Below are 18,060 nucleotides of genomic sequence, written 5' to 3'. Positions count from 1 at the left end.
TAAAAGTATATATTAAAATATAATTGTTGTGTGCGATTAATCGTGATTAATCACAGAAAAAATGTGTGATTAATCCGATTAATTTTTTTAATCGATTGACAGCACTAATATATATATATATATATATAAAATATATATTTATATATATTCAATTTGTTCCTTTGTTCTGTGTCTGGTATTGTTTTATGTTAACGTGTTTTTCTGTTCCTGTCTCCCCGTGGATCTAATAAAAGATATCCTTTGGATTATACTCCGTTGTCGCGCGCTTCTCTACATACGCTACATTTGACAATAACATTTCATCAATGATTATATTAATTTGTCCATTATATTTGAGCCGCTGAAAATAGGATTATTTACAGTCCTGTTCTTTGTCTGTAATTGTTTATATTACAGTATGTGCATTTTATGAAGTGTTTTCCTGTTGGTATAGAATTTTGGACTACCACGTTAATGTTGCTACACACTAAATATCATTTCTAATATACAGCCCCATCTAAGTCAATAATCCATAATCAATGTAAAAAGGATTAATGTAAATGATGGCAAACACAACAAATAGCATTACTTAAACAACTGCTAATGTATCAAAACAAGAAAGAAATGAAAATTAAAAACTTGATATTAAGGCATAGAATAATTTTAATGTTGATTTGAGTGTTTGCGTTGTTATATTAAACACAATTAGGCTCAAGCAAGAAAATTACATAACAAAATATTTGATTAATTTAAAAGATTATTTATATATATATATGACATATTTACAATTTTATTTAAAACTCTGTGTATAAAATATAATAGATATAAAATAGGTCATAGTACCATATTAAAGTATAACCACACAGTTTTGTAAACTAATTAATATAACATTGTCAGATTTGTTTATACATACATATTTTAATATGAAATGAAACATTGAAATGAAACTTTAGTTTTGGTTTATGTGATATTGTACAACTGTCTCACACAGATCAAACAATAATTCACAAACCCTGATGTATTTGAAGGTCTTTTCTGTTCTACACAATGACTAAACACTGGGTGACATCATTTGAAAATATAAAGCTATACTCATGTGGCGAGGAAGGTCGGACGGGAGCCGCGGGCCGGTGGCGTGAGTGATAATGGAAATCAGCTGTGCGTGCGCTGATCCCGCATCGCCCACGAAGGAGATTGGGAGCATAAAGGGAGGAATCGACGGGACTGCCGACGAGAGAGGACCGGGCCCGGACATATGTTAAGTTTTCTTTATGTGTTTATGTTTGTGTGGCTGGCAGTCGTCTGTGAGGGGCTGCCGGCCTACTTTTACGTCCGTATTATTGTTTGTTTATTTTTTATTAAAGTTTAGTCTTAAATGTTTGCCGGTTCCCGCCTCCTTTCTTCCATTTATTGAACCCCGTTACAACTTAATAACAGTCAGGATCAATAAATCCCTCATTTGTCTGACCATTCCTCATTGCTGTTGATACTGGTTCAGCTTTTCTATTGCTGTTCTCAGATTGCATTTCACACTGTGTATTTTTGTCAGGTTTGGTACTAGACATCCGTCACAAATGCCAAAGAAAGTGAGGAACACAGGTATGAACACAACGCCATGGACGGCTCCAAACAGAATGACTAAGAACATGATTTTAAAGAAGGTCCTGAAGATGTAGCTTTTTGCAGCAGCAAGCACCACTACACCTGCAATAGTGGAAGCTGCACCTTGTATTATTGGATATCCCAGTTTATAGAGGGCATCTTTGGCTTTTTCATTCACGGACGCTTCCTCACTGGACACAAAAGCGTAAAATATGTGAGCAGAGAAATCCACAGAAAATCCAATACAGATCACCAGATTAATCATAGATACTGAGTCTAAACTAACATCCCATAATGCCATGAAACCAGTCACACCCACAATGACGGATGCGATAGCAAATGTCACCCAGACAGAACAGAGAGGATTTGGGATTAACAAGAGTGAAATAACTAACATTACACACGTAGCTACGACTATATTCTGAAGTGTATTACTGACTATGACAGCGTATTGATCGTAATAGATAAACGCAGGGTGATACACCATTACATTAACAGCCGTCTGTAACTTTCCACATTTTGCTGCTGTTTCTCTGAATGCATTCAGCATGTTCTTCTCATCGACTGATGTCCTGATGTTCACAGTCTGAATGAAAATACGTGATGCCAAAATCTTTACATTTAGTGAAGTTTACATCTTCACTAAAACCAGAACCATTAAGAAACCTAGTTAAATTTTGTTTGAATTGTGTTTCAATATCTAAATTTATACCAGCGCTCTCTCCAAAGTTCATATATGCATGAAGCCATGAAATGGGTGTAATTTCTGAATGTTTTGACGCCGTTGACAGATTTAGAAAATTTTCGAGTCAAGGTTTTGATGTGCACCTGAACTCCAATACTGAAAGTTTTCATCTGTTAGGACTAACATGACATTGGGACCATAAGAAGAAAAGAATTGATCATCATCATAGCAACTACCAACATATGAGCCGTCTGTTGCTTAATGTTTCAGATCAAGACCTTCCTGTAGTTGAAGACATCCATAGATGCTAACTGCCAGAATAAAACAAACACACAGAGATCTTTACCCAGGTCTTTGTCAGAAACGGGGTGTAGTGATTTTTAAAGAATAAATCCATTGGCATTGCCTCATCAGTGCCAGTGTTTTTATCATAAGCTCCACCAACACAACACACATTACCAGTAGCATCAACACTATCGACTTCTGGGACATTCATGCAGGTCAGCCAATGTTTATTACCCTTCTCTCTCCTTCCATTCAGTGCAAGACAAGCACCAAAGAAAGTGATGTTGAAGATGTAACAGAAGAGAATAGCTGTACTGGTGTACATGCAGAAAGATTGAACAGAGCCGAATGGAGTCAACAGACCGATGTAGAAAGACATCACATCTGTCAGTGTGACACAGCAGCTTCTTTATATGTTTCTGCTAAACGATCTTCAACTTCTTCTTTAACTTTAGTCTTCTGCCAGCAGGAGATCATGATGAACATGTCATCAACTCCAATACCTGCAAAAAAGCAGAGATTATACATAAGTTGTTAGTATTTACTTACTAAATTGTTTACTTAGTTCAGGTCAGGGTTGGGAAACTCATTTAGGAGGCCACACTGGCAAGAACATCACCTAGGAGGGACTAAAACACTCAGAACAGCTAAAGTTGACCTAGGCTAATCCTAAATTTAACTTTAAGTATGACTTTTTTCTTTTTCTTTTTTATTTAATAGCATGGAGCTTAACATTGATGGAGCAGTCTTTTCATTTCAATTTGTAATTAAACATCAGTTTTAGGAAAAGTAAAGTGATAGTCCACCGAAAAATAAAAATTCTGTCATCATTTACTCACCCTCTTGTCATTTCAAACCTGTATGACTTTTTTGTTCCTTATCCTGCAGAACACAAAAGAAGATATTTTGGTAACTGAACAATGGTGGTACCCATTCACTTCTCACACAAAACCAAAGTCAATGGGTACCACCGTTGTTCGATCACCAATATTCTTCAAAATATCTTCTTTTGTGTTATGCGGAAGAAAGAACATCTTACAGGTTTGAAGTGACAAGAGGGTGAGTAAAGAATGTAATAATTTTAATTTTGGGGTGAACTATCCGGAAACCAATAAGACATTAGCAAAATAGCAAAACAATCAGACTTTACGACAAATATTGTAGAGTTCAAATAGACTCCTTACATTTGTAAAAACAAAAATGTAAAAATAATCCAATTATAACTGAATTAAGACATTCTATATATCGACATCAGAGTTAATATAAACATCTTTAGATGATTATTAAGAAAAAAATCAATTAAAGTAACACACAAATGCACTCTGAGGTCAGTTGCACTTAATGAACAATGTTTAGATTTTTAAGTAAAAAAATTCACATTTTTAAGTAAACAAGAACTCTGAAAGAGTAAATTAAAACTAGCAGCAAATTTATAAACCATTGTTTGTGAAATAGAAGCTTTGAAAACTGTAAAGAATGTGGTTTATTTGAAGCCAAATTAAAATGTTGCTGTTGAATTTTCAGAGTGTTTTTCTTCTTTCTCATAGTTAATTTTTGTTTTGCACCCCCACTGAAGGTGATGTATAGAATTATATTTACCACCCAGATAGCAAAATTCCTGTGGCCCAAATCCGGCCCACACCAGACACTTACATTTGGCCCACATACCGCATGGAATGATGGCAATTGGGTGGTCCGCTCCTGTTTGCCAGCTCTGGGCCACAAATAAGCCATAGCAATACCACATATCAGCCAGAATTCAACCAAATGAACCAGAACTGACCCTATTCTGGGCCACAGTTTGCTTTTAGTCTGGCCCAGATCCGGCCCACACCAGACACTTACATCCGGCCCACATACCGCATGGAATGATGGCAATTGGGCGGTCCGCTCCTGTTTGCCAGATCTGGGCCACAAATAAACCATAGCAATATCATATATCAGCCAGAATTCAACCAAATGAACCAGAACTGAACCTATTCTGGGCCACAGTTTGCTTTTATTCCGGCCCTGATCGGCCAGAAATTAAAAAATGGCTTTATGTTCAAAACAATTTACAACAGAAAACATTTGTGAAGTAACTGTATAATTTATTAACCGACAATAAGAATTCTACATTTTTGAAAATCGTTTCAACAAAATAACACAAAATAATAAAATAAACAAACACAAAATAGCTTTGTAAGAAACACCGTATAAACAAAAAAATGAAAAAGTTAATAATTTATTAACAATATTTGACATTCAGTAAAGAGAAATAAAAATGGCCTGCTTACAGGGTATAACAGAAAACATTCCTGAAATAATTAAATCCAATATTGACAATTTTATTAGTAACATAATATTCACAATAACATTTTACACTTTTGGAAATTAATTCCACCAAATAAAAAATAAACAATAAAATGAACAAAAAACATCTTTACAAGAAACATTGTAGAAATGATCAAATTAAAAAGTTAATAATTTCTCAACAATGTTCAACATTCAAGTAAGGTGAAATTAAATAATGGCTGTTTTAAATAAGTTACAACAGAAAACATTCCTGAAATTATTGCATCATTTAGTAATATTAACAAAGATCTTTTTACATTTTTGCAAATTAAACTAACCAAAAAATAATAATAAACACAAAATAGCTTAATTAGAAACACTATACACAATAAAATAGAACAAGAAGTTTGTATTAACTCGTAACACTTTGCAGTATAAAACATGGCAACAGACATGTAAACATATTTAGTGTTCTCCTTGACAGGGCCCATCGGTGTCATTGTGATCTTGCAAACCTTTAAAGAATTTTAAAATAAACTGTTGAGTCATTAAAAGATTGTGCAACTGTGAAGTGCAAAACACACACACACACACACGCACACACACGCACACACGCACGCACACACACACACACACACACACACACACACACACACACACACACACACAACCCCCCCCCCCACACCACGATACTTGTTTTTGCTACATTTGGGAATTCCTGTCTAGAAGGTAGACATGAGGACTGCAATTCTAAATATATAAACACCATAATTTTAACTCAGAATTTATGGGGGGATTTTTGAAACAAAAATCAAACACAACTACGACAGACAGACAGATAGACACAAAGAGAATGTAAAATAGATGAAAGGACAGTCAAACACAACTTCAGACTGACAGACACAAGAGAATGTAAAATAGATGAAAGGACAGTCAAACACAACTTCAGACCGACTGACACAAGAGAATGTAAAATAGTGGAAAGGACAGTCAAACACAACTTCAGACAGAGCCGACAGACACAAGAGAATGTAAATAGATGAAAGGACAGTCAAACCACAACTTCAGACAGACTGACACAAGAGAATGTAAAATAATGAAAGGACAGTCAAACACAACTTATTGATACAGAGACACAAGAGAATGTAAAATAGATAAAGGACAGTCAAACACAACTTCAACAGACTGACACAAGAGAATGTAAAATAGAATGAAAGGACAGTCAAAACACAACTTCAGACTGACAGACACAAGAGAATGTAAAATAGATGAAAGGACAGTCAAACACAACTTCAGACCGACTGACACAAGAAATGTAAAATAGAGTGAAAGGACAGTCAAAACAACTTCAGACAGAGACCGACTGACACAAGAGAATGTGAAAATAGAGATGAAAGGACAGTCAAACACAACTTCAGGACAGACTGACACAAGAGAATGTAAAATAGATGAAAGGACAGTCAAACACAATTCAGACTGACAGACACAAAGAGAATGTAAAATGATGAAAGGACAGTCAAACACAGACTTCAGACTGACGACACAAGAGAATGTAAAAAAGATGAAAGGACAGTCAAACACAACTTCAACTGAACAGACACAAGAGAATTTAAAATAGATGAAAGGACAGTCAAACACAACTTCAGACCGACTGACACAAGAGAATGTTAAAATAGATGAAAGGACAGTCAAACCCACAATTCAGACAATAGACGCGTGACAGACACAAGAAATGTAAAATAGAATAAAGGACAGTTCAAACACAACTTCAAGACAGGACTGACAGACACAAGAGAATGTAAAATAGATGAAAGGACAGTCAAACACAACTTCAGACCGACTGACAGACACAAGAGAATGTTAAATAGATGAAATCACCACCCCATTAAGTCTTACCTTTGGCTGGTTGTTTATTTTTTTGTTCTTCACCTTCAGCATTGGACTTCACTGATTTTCCTGAACACAAATGCTCTCTTTTAGTAAAATAATATTTAACGAGAACTCCTAAATATCAGTAAGCACACTCAAATATTTCTTCCAGTAAGTTTCAGCCTTTTTAGCTTTCCCATAATTCCCTTTCAGTAGTTGACTCCATACCTGATGAAGACGGAGGTGAAGTAGCAGTCATGTCATTCTCAGCATCCGATTCATCACTGTCCATCAGTACTCTCTCTATAAAACAAAGTTAACACGGATAAATAAAAAAGAAAAATGTGTTCATGGATTTAGTTATTTACTTAGGCCTGTTTTACCTTTTGGATCAATGTGGATCTCATCTAGATTCTGCCCTTTAAATTCGGAGAGCTGTCCTCTTTCCATTGCCATAAGAAGTTTGCTAATCTTTGCAAGCTGCAATGTACCTTCAGGGAGTCTGTAATACTGACGATGGACTCTGATGTCATGTCCCAGGAAGTCTGCAAGGTCATCCATTTCATTGTCCTTTAGGTTCAGAACCTTGGACATAGTAGCCATATGTTTCCTCAGTCTCGAGGAGGATAATGCCTCTGGGTGTTTTGCTCCACAGCTGCGAGCAATCTGACGAATAACATCTGATCCTCTGAAGTAACTGAGTGCTTGTGGTCTTGCAAACATGAACACATTCTCATCAGGCACATCACAGTTACGGCGAGTCTTGATAAGCAACTCCATTGATGTCATCATATTAGGTGTGAGGAGAATGGGGACCTTTCGTCCTCGTTTGCCCTTTATCTCAATCCTTTGGAAGTGCTTACAAAGTTTTTTCTCAAGGTATGACAAAGCAAGCTCTACATCTGGATGGATTGACGAAGTATCCCTCAAAGTGAAAGCATTAAGAGTCATCTTTGATACTTCTCCTTCTCTTCTTCGGTTGAAAAGGATTAACTGACAAAGTGTAATTTTCCCAAGTTCCGCCCAGTTCTTCTTATTTGGGTTTTCTTCAAGTTTTGTTTGGTAATCCTTACTCTTTCCGTCAAGATACTGGTGCATTTTTTTTAACATCTTCAGCAAATGGAAGAAGTTGTGGACAGTTCCATTTTGCCTCACTCAAATTTCGGAGAGCCTTGGATGACACACACTCACTCCACTTAGTATCACAGATTTTTTTAAATGCTCGGACATTGCTTAGAGCATTGTCATCACCTGACATCATTGCCTCACATTCAATAATGTTGGCCATTTTCTTAAGGTTGTGTCCTAACTTCAGTGCTAAAGATGGTGTTTTAAATGTACCTGTTTCCTCATTCAAGCCAGCAACACTGTGAACTGCTTCAATCACGTGAGGGAAATTAGCAGGTACAAAGAAATCGGACACCTCCTTCAACTTGCTGTTCTTTTTTGCTTGGAGAATTAGTCTCCCTGTCTCACGCAGCTTTTGTCTGATATATTCATGCTTTGTGACATCATGGCCATGCTTTGAAAAGAGATGTTGCCCTAGTTTCAAAATGATGTTCTCTTTGCGGACAATCTTTGTTATCTCATCCTCATGCATTTCAAGCACCATTTTCCAAAATCGTGAATTCACATTTTCTGGAACTGGTTCAGTGTACATGCAAAGGGCCTGAACTCGAGTTTTTCCTGGCTGTTATCCTTTGATTTTTCTGCTTAGATGGCATCTCTGCATGTGCCTCCATAAGGATTTCCTCTTCAGGTATGCATCACAGTTCACACAGTGCAAGTAATCACTCGCTGTTGCTGGTGAAGAAGACAGCTGGCGCGGTATTACCATACCTTTTCTTTCTTTAAGCACCTCAATGTTATGACACCGGTTTCCTTTATTTCTTAATAAATCAAGCTGCATCCTTCGCTGCTTGGACCCCTTAGGGTAAGAAATTGCTCTGACCACCTCGGTCTTATCCATGTGCTTCACTTCCAAATGCCTTGCTATTTTACTGAAGGGTTGAAAACAGAACAGGCAGTAGTGCTTTTTATTGTATAGCCTGCCGCCATCTTCCTTCTTCTTTAGCTTCATGACCATCACATCTGTATTATCCGGTGAAGTGGATTGTCCAGAGTAATTATCAGATGAAGTGGATTCTACTTCATTGGTACCACTAGAACGTGTCACACGCTTTCTTTTATATGTTTGGCATCTCGAGGATGTTCTCTGAACCTTCTGTCTCTTATTGACATTTTCTTCCAAACTCTCTTCCTTCTCTGAACTGTCAGTTTTTGAATCTTCTTCTGTTTCCGGTAAATATTCAATCTCGCTGAACTCTGAGCTTGACAGAGATTCTTCTGTTGCATATCCAAGCATTTTCCGGTTAAGCTGTGAATAAAACCTAAGTTAGAAATCTTGATCAGAAATGCACAAACAAATAAAATATAAAAACAGCAACATTTAGTGTGTAGTTTTTATAATTAACTTTTGCAACTATTCATTTCCAGGCTGTGGTAGTAGTGTTGGGAGTCATAGTAGTAGTAGCAGCATAAGAGATGTATGAATATATTGAAAAACACAGACCTGACAACCTGTACACTGACATCAATGTAAACTAGTAAAATATGTCTTTGTAAACAACACAATAAATCTGTGATGTTTTCTGATAATCCATATACAGTGGGTCTAACTGCAAGAGCTTGATAAATAGCAAAAGACAAGACTGACAATATTATAATATACACTGTTGTATTAAAAAATTTCCCAGGGTCAGCAGGTCTTAAAATTAAGTATGGTTAGCGCTCTGGGGGAGACTGCGACCAAATGGTTGCCTTTTGCAACTGTTTTTTCCCACTGGTTGACTGCCAAACAGATCAATATAACATTTTATAATTTTAAATGTAATTAATAAGCAGTGCACTCAGTCACTCGTCTCCCATCCTTCAGCCATTCTGAAGAAGGATACAGATCGATTTATTAAAGGAAAAGTTCACCCAAAAATGAAAATTCTGTCATGAATGACTCACTCTCTAGTTGTTCCAAATCTGTATAAATGTCTTTGTTCTGATGAACACAGAGAAAGATATTTAAAAGAATGCTTGTAATCAAACAGTTCTTAGACCCCATTGACTACCATAGTAGGAAAAGTGACAATGGTAGTGAAAAGTGCCCCAGAACATCTTGCTGTCCTACATTCTTCAAAATATCTTCTTTTGTATTCAACTGAAAAAAGTAATTTTTCCTACTATGGTAATCAATGGGGTCCAGTAACTGTTACTGTTTTTCTTCCAAATATCTTTCTCTATTTTCATCAGAACAAAGACATTTATACAGATTTGGAAAAACTCGAAGGTGAGTAAATGATGACAGAATTTTTTTTTTTGGGTGAACTGTCCCTTTAAGAAATAAAGAAAACCGTTGTTATAATATTCAGGTGCTTAAAGAAAGAAAAGGAATGGTGATACTGGGCCCAAAACACTCACTGATATTAAATTAATTGGGTTCTCATTATGTAGGTTGTTTAAAATAGATAAAGGAAAGAGTAGCATACAATAATTTAGTTGTTAAATATGTGGTAAATACACTTTAAATACACTTTACTTTAAAGGGATAGTTCACCTAATAAAAAATTATTTCGTCATTTACTCACCCTAAGGTTGTTTCAAATCTGTAAAAATGTCTTTGTTCCGCTAAGAAAGATGTTTAGAAGAATGTCAGTAACCAAACTGATCTTATCCCCCATTTACTGCCATAGTAGGGAAAATAAATACTTTAGCAGTCAATCGGGGATGAGATCTGTTTGGTTACTGACATTCTTCCAAATATCTTTTGTTGTGTTAATCAGAACAGAGGAATTTATACAGGTTTGGAGCAGCCTGAGGGCAGATGTGCAAACTCTGAAGAGGTGAAAATGGTGACAACCGTACGACCGGGAGAGGGGGGTTTGAGGGTTGGTGACAATAATTTGGAGCTACAGGAAAAAGTTAAATATGTGGATTTTGGTCGAATTTGAAATTTCCATAAAAAAATTAATACATTGCCCTCGTCTTGAGATCCCAATGCTCCAAGTCGCTTTCATAAAAAGAAAGGTCAAAAAGCACAGCTCCTAATGACATATTAATGTATTATGAAGCGAATTGATGGGTCTCTAAAATAATTATTAAATATCATCTGTACACTACAGCTTCTGCGACTGAAACTTCGGACGAATATCAATCGCACCCAAGTGCCTTACTCACTTACATGTTAGAAGGGCAGAGCTCTAGAAGTGGAAATTCCAAAGGGAGACTGGCAACTGTCTCTCATAACAGAGCTGTTTCCATCACACGGGCTAACTGAATAATAAATATCAACGCCATTTTCTCTTTATCCGAGACGACACTTTGAGTTCGTCCCTGGCGCAAACATGACGTTTACAACGCGTGATTCTGGTTGGCCCAAGGACCAAAAAAAGACGATGCTGTTATCTTGATTCTGGTTGGCCAAACGAATCCAGGTGCTGGACCAAAGATGTTTCAGATGCTCAAGAGTAGACGCCTAAGACCCCCCCACGAAAAAAAACTCTTTGGATGTACAAGATATAAATTACCTATTTTTGATTCAAAATGGTGAATTTCGCTGAAAACTGACTAGTTTGCAGGTATGTGAGGGTGAGTAAATGATGACACAATTTTCATTTTTGGGTGAACTATCCCTTTAAGTGTTGAAAGAGTTTATGCATAACCAATAAAAATCATTATATCATAATTAATGATTTGTATTCATTTGTAATTGATTTATTAATGTATTAAACATGTTTGGATGTAGTTTATTTTTTCTTGCCTCACCCCACGACTCCAAATTAAAGGCGGGGTAACCGATTTCCGAAAATTACGTTTTAGACAACTGAGTCGGGCCGAGTACCAAAACAACCTTGTAGCCAATCAGCAGTAAGGTGCACAGGACGGACATTAGCCGAGCCGAGTGCTGAGAGCAGCCTGAGGGCAGATGTGCAAACTCTGAAGAGGTGAAAATGGTGACAACCGTACGACCGGGAGAGGGGGGTTTGAGGGTTGGTGACAATAATTTGGAGCTACAGGAAAAAGTTAAATATGTGGATTTTGGTCGAATTTGAAATTTCCATAAAAAAATTAATACATTGCCCTCGTCTTGAGATCCCAATGCTCCAAGTCGCTTTCATAAAAAGAAAGGTCAAAAAGCACAGCTCCTAATGACATATTAATGTATTATGAAGCGAATTGATGGGTCTCTAAAATAATTATTAAATATCATCTGTACACTACAGCTTCTGCGACTGAAACTTCGGACGAATATCAATCGCACCCAAGTGCCTTACTCACTTACATGTTAGAAGGGCAGAGCTCTAGAAGTGGAAATTCCAAAGGGAGACTGGCAACTGTCTCTCATAACAGAGCTGTTTCCATCACACGGGCTAACTGAATAATAAATATCAACGCCATTTTCTCTTTATCCGAGACGACACTTTGCGTTCGTCCCTGGCGCAAACATGACGTTTACAACGCGTGATTCTGGTTGGCCCAAGGACCAAAAAAAGACGATGCTGTTATCTTGATTCTGGTTGGCCAAACGAATCCAGGTGCTGGACCAAAGATGTTTCAGATGCTCAAGAGTAGACGCCTAAGACCCCCCCACGAAAAAAAACTCTTTGGATGTACACGATATAAATTACCTATTTTTGATTCAAAATGGTGAATTTCGCTGAAAACTGACTAGTTTGCAGGTATGTGAGGGTGAGTAAATGATGACACAATTTTCATTTTTGGGTGAACTATCCCTTTAAGTGTTGAAAGAGTTTATGCATAACCAATAAAAATCATTATATCATAATTAATGATTTGTATTCATTTGTAATTGATTTATTAATGTATTAAACATGTTTGGATGTAGTTTATTTTTTCTTGCCTCACCCCACGACTCCAAATTAAAGGCGGGGTAACCGATTTCCGAAAATTACGTTTTAGACAACTGAGTCGGGCCGAGTACCAAAACAACCTTGTAGCCAATCAGCAGTAAGGTGCACAGGACGGACATTAGCCGAGCCGAGTGCTGACGAAAGCGAAAGATGGGGGTAGGGGTGTGTTTGTTTTGGTGATTTGAACACCAACAACGGCTAAGAGAAATCAAACAATTAAATAATGTATAACCACCTTGTATGAAATGTTAGTCTAGAAATACATGAGTATTGCACAATAATTAATTTAATCTTGTTTTTTTAATATTGGAATTTTGCTGTATTTTAATTTTTTGCATTCAAAAAGGGACACATTTCATATTAACATGTTAGTAAATAAATTAAACAAATAAACTTACAATTACTCTGTCAGACCTTCTCAACTCAGGTACACTTGGGTCAGTGTCTGCAGATGGGTCAGGGACAACGGTTCCATCAGTGTCACTAGAGCACTGGTGTGCTTCCTAAAAAATAATTAGAAAAATACATTCAAATTCACATTTTTACTACAATCTGTAAAGAAACAATATCATAATTGTACTCCATTTCAAATATGCTGTCTCACAATTTGGCTTTAACAATGTGTGGACCTACTGCTGACTAAAACGGCCTGCTAACTGAAAAATACTACCTGAAAAGGTAAAGAAATGCTAAAAAAGACTGACCTAGCAACTGAATGATGGTGTAATAAAACTAACCTTTGTTTTCATGCTATGATTTAAAATTATTGTCTTTTCCCTTTCATCAGTTGCAATTTTTGGATAAGCCTTCATGTATTGCTCTTCACAGGTGTTGTGATGGGCTTTAAGTTTCTGGAGGCGACTGCTTTGAACCTAAAAATAGGTCAAAGTTAGGTTCAGTTTTTCTAAAAATAACATAATTCTAGAAACAAATTGGCAGACATTTCTAAATATCTGTCATCTTGTAGATTAATGATAAAATAAATTGAAATGAATGTAGTATCATGCTGCAACATAACCTTAAAACCCTAAAAGTAAACGGGATTTCCACTTGGAAGGTGCGGCAATAAAATATTTCAAAACAATATAACTGTTCAATAACTTATGAGGTAAATAGCTGTGTAATAAATGTGGGATAGTCAGCCTTTACACCTGTAAAGTCAATATGTGTCAATATTTAACCAATGAAAAGTAATTAAAATTGCATGTTGAAACCTCAAATTGCCATTGGAGCCTTAAACTGTGCAAATTCAATTATTTTCTTAAAACTTACTTTCCATTCTGTTTTCTCTTACTTGTTCTAAGCTTTAAAAATGCTCAGTTTAAAACAACAAACCAATAGACTTCAACTATCAAAATAAGGCTGATACCAATGACACCATTTTAAAATCACTTGTAGTTTCATATTCCTGCAAGCACAAGTGTCACAGACAGTCCAACATCATGGTCTAACATCTCATTACACTGTATATTATAATGTAATACAATTTAGCAAAATATTTCTGGTTTCGTAAACTTCTTTAGTGTGATAAAACGCCATGAATCCTGCCTGAACTCCTACCCCACATGGCTGCACATGCAGGCCGCTAATTAGCAGCAATTTCATGCTAACTTAAATAAAAGTTACCAAAATTGAGCTAAACATCTTGGTGAAGTCAGAGAGATGCAAAATATGTATTTCAGAATGCACACAATGACGAAAACATTTTAAATTAGACAAAGTTTATAAGCAGATTACTAAATATGCAGCTTCCTTTTCAATTCTAACTAACTGACCTTAAACGCGATCTTAAAACTAACTTACTAGGAATCTAAAGCCCTAATTGATATATTTTTATTATTATTTTAATTTTGGTACATTATTCTATCATTTCAGCAACGCGCTTTGTGCTAATTCTAAAAGCGCTATAGAAATAAAATGACGCGACATTTTAATGTCATGATATATAGACAAACCATATCTACGTTATAAGCAGTATTATATTATATTGATAGCCTTGCACAATAAGTAAAAGACTTACTTTTTCCTCGGACATCTTGTCTCCTCTGCGTCGTGTGTGGAGCATCTGCCCTGTACCACTCGTTGCAGGTATTGACATCCATGCGTGTGGGGGAGGGGATAGTCGCGGTGAGGACTAAAAATGTCAGGTTCTGTGTATTGTTAAAGATTACTGGTGCACTAATATATACTTATTACCTGATATTTCTATATATTATATTGATTTTGTTTTCTTTATAAAAATGATGTAATATACAGTATATGGCCTGAGTGCTCAAATTCAGACATAATAACTCCAAAATGAGAGACTAGGCCTACATGTAAAAATACATCTATATTAAACTGAACATCAAAATAGAATACATGAATTAATGGAACCAATTTGCATCTATTAAACAATTAAAATGAAATGAATTAAAAAGGCTTATTGCAAGCGCTTGTAATCAACAGAACAGATATTATTTCTCTGTGAGAGGAGATAAAGTAAATAAAATATGTTTGAAAGAAGTTATGATCGTCTTGATTAAGACCACACTATGGATGTATAAGGTTCATAACCTCTTAACCATAGCAAGACTGTGTTGTCATAAGTCCATAAACATGCTTGTTCCTGCTTGTTCGTACTATTTCAACCCAACAGCAGGACCAGCTTAAGTTGTAGCTAACATCAAAATGCCTTTGGTTATTATGAAAATGTAAATTTTTTGGATTCATAGTAGTGAAATTAGAGTCAGTGAGAAGTGAGTCAGTGCTGTTGTTAAGGTTCATGTCCTTAATAAATTGTTTATATTGACTTTAACTGCATCTTCCATATTGTTAAAATAATAAAAAAAATCTGGTGTTCTAGATCTAGACAATCATTTAAAACCATTTATTGCTAGCACGTATCTTGCTCTTGCTTTCTATTAAGGCAAATTACTTGATGTACACGCAATCACTTAGACAGAAGTTTGCCATGTAGTTTTTTAAACTACATAAAGTAATTGTCAATTTAAGTTAAAAAAACTATATTAATTTAGTTTATGGTAAGTATAACACATGGTAAATGTAATACAACAAATGACGGCAGTTTTTCCACACCGTGACACCCTTCTGGCTAATACAATAACACAAAACTAAAATAGAAATAAGAGTGTTTTGAACATTTACATTTGCATGTGTACTGTACATATGTGCATATATCCATGCATGACATTTCATAATGTCAGAGTAGCCATAAAGATTTAGCACCAACATTTGGAATCATGGTCAATGTGCAGCTAGATTTAGAGGACAGGCCCATCATGGCCAAGGTAGCTGCTTTGAGATGTACTGATCCACCTCATTTAGATGTTATTAGCATTTCTGCTTCATACCATGCCTGATCTATTAACTGTTTTGCTAACAAGAGTATTAGTAATGATCAGTCCTCCACTATGGTAGTTCTTACTTGTGTGACATTGTTACCAGGAGGGCATACACTAGCACATGTATACATCTGTAATCACAGGGAAATTAGCCATGTTTTAGCAGGTGGTTATTGCACCGCTTCTACTTTAGTACTGGATAAGCAGATTTCTTCTCGAATTAGCATCTGTACATCTTACACTTTGTACTACTCTCTTCATTTAGCTTTATGAAACTAGATATACCTGGCCCCATTTTCCCATAATGAGCACTCTTCATCCTGTTAATACAATATCAGTCATTCTCTATTATCTCATGGCATCCATACTAGCCTGTTAGCCTACATGTGGGGCACAGAGTATTAAGGGTACACTGTCAGGCTCTCCTTTAAAGGAATAATTTACTTAGTAATAGTTACTGTATATAAAGGTACAAAAGAGTTTAAATACTACATATTTAAACATCCAAAGTATCTGTACCTAAGAGTGCGTAAGAGCACATATTTGTACATAAGGGTAAAGCCCATGCGATGGCTTGGGTAAAGTTTTGTACTTTTTTCTTACAGTGTAGGCTATAATGTGTTGCTGTATTAGCTTAGCAGTTAGCATTTACAAGATAATAAAATAATGACAAATTTGTGCAAGGGAATTAAAAGCAGATTACGAAAATTTGCTGACTATCATTTAAATGTAGTGAAATATTAAAAGGAAAGCCAGAAGATTTGAAATAACAGCAGCTGCCACATTGTATATCGCCTACCATTAAGGCCTAACCATTTAATAATTTCAATTTTTTTTCTTGTTTGTGATCTGTTGAATGTAACCTCTTTAAATTCTGTTTAAATGTATACAGGAGGCTCAGCCAGAGAGCTCTCCTAAAGTGGGAAAACTGTATTATCATGTACTGATCATCATCAATATCAATAATCAATAATGACTATGTGAGTATAGACAGACCCATGATAAATTAAAATAAATTACATTTATTATAACACATGTGTTATATTCTAATCATTCAATGTCTTTTAGGGAATTTAACAAAGAATTTTCTTAATTTTTTTTCAGTTTTCTGTTTGTGGCTCAGCGTAACCAGTGTATCAACAGTAAATTGATTTAATTCTGTTTATTTTATAAAGTAAAACGTCTTATGTAAATAGTATAAAATATCTATTTAAAAACCTTTAATAATTTTTTATAAAAAATCATATTAATTAATATCTAAATACAATACAAAGTTTTAAATATATTCAAAAATTTTACATTTTTTTAACTGACCAATAGAGAACGCTAGAGAGTGGGGATAAACTGACGCATTTTTCCGGAACAGTGTACAACATGGGGACAGCAATAATCAGTGTGACCACTAGGGGTGCATAGATATACACTAACACTGAATTCTGTCTTGAAAACGGTACTCAAAGGGACTTTCCAAAAAAACGCATGGGGCGTGTCCAAACACTGTTTGGGAGGTGCTAGTGGGCCTTTACCCGTGGGAACCTCAATTTAGGTCCCCATGGTGACACAAGTCCCCATAAGTCTGTGTGTAATCAGGTTAAAGTCCCCATCGGGATAGAAAAACGAGAACACACACACACACACACACACACACATGTCTGGTTTACTATCTCCGTGGGGACAGTCCATAGGCGTAATGAGTTGTATACTGTACAAACTGTATATTTTATCCCCTATCCCTAACCCTATCCCTAAACCTAAAGATCATAGAAAAAATTTTGCATTTTTAGATTTAAAAAAATATTGTTCTGTACAATTTATAAGCTTTTGTGCCCATGAGGACCTCAATTTTGGTCCCCACAGTGACACGAGTCCCCATGAGTTGTGTGCATTCAGGTTTAGGTCCCCACCGGGATATACAAACATGAACACACACACGCACACACACGCACGCACGCACGCACACACACACACACACACACACACAGAAACAAACAATAATTTTAAGCCAAATTTATAGAATTACAATTGTCACAATACAAACTTACAAAAAATATACCCTGAATAAAATGTAATTTCAGGAAACAAAATAAAAAACAAAAAGGTA

The 18,060-nt window shown here is 35.8% G+C and overlaps 1 pseudogene; it reads right to left on the bottom strand.

Annotated features, from left to right (window-relative positions):
* Positions 1-1,453: 1,453 nt before the first annotated feature.
* Positions 1,454-7,645, bottom strand: LOC130557782 (patched domain-containing protein 3-like; annotated as a pseudogene).
* Positions 7,646-18,060: the final 10,415 nt, after the last annotated feature.

The sequence above is a fragment of the Triplophysa rosa genome, linkage group LG8 (genome assembly GCF_024868665.1).
Source record: "Triplophysa rosa linkage group LG8, Trosa_1v2, whole genome shotgun sequence".
NCBI lineage: Eukaryota > Metazoa > Chordata > Actinopteri > Cypriniformes > Nemacheilidae > Triplophysa > Triplophysa rosa.
Note: the sequence above shows the minus strand (reverse complement) of the source record. Positions and strands in the feature narration are given on the sequence as shown.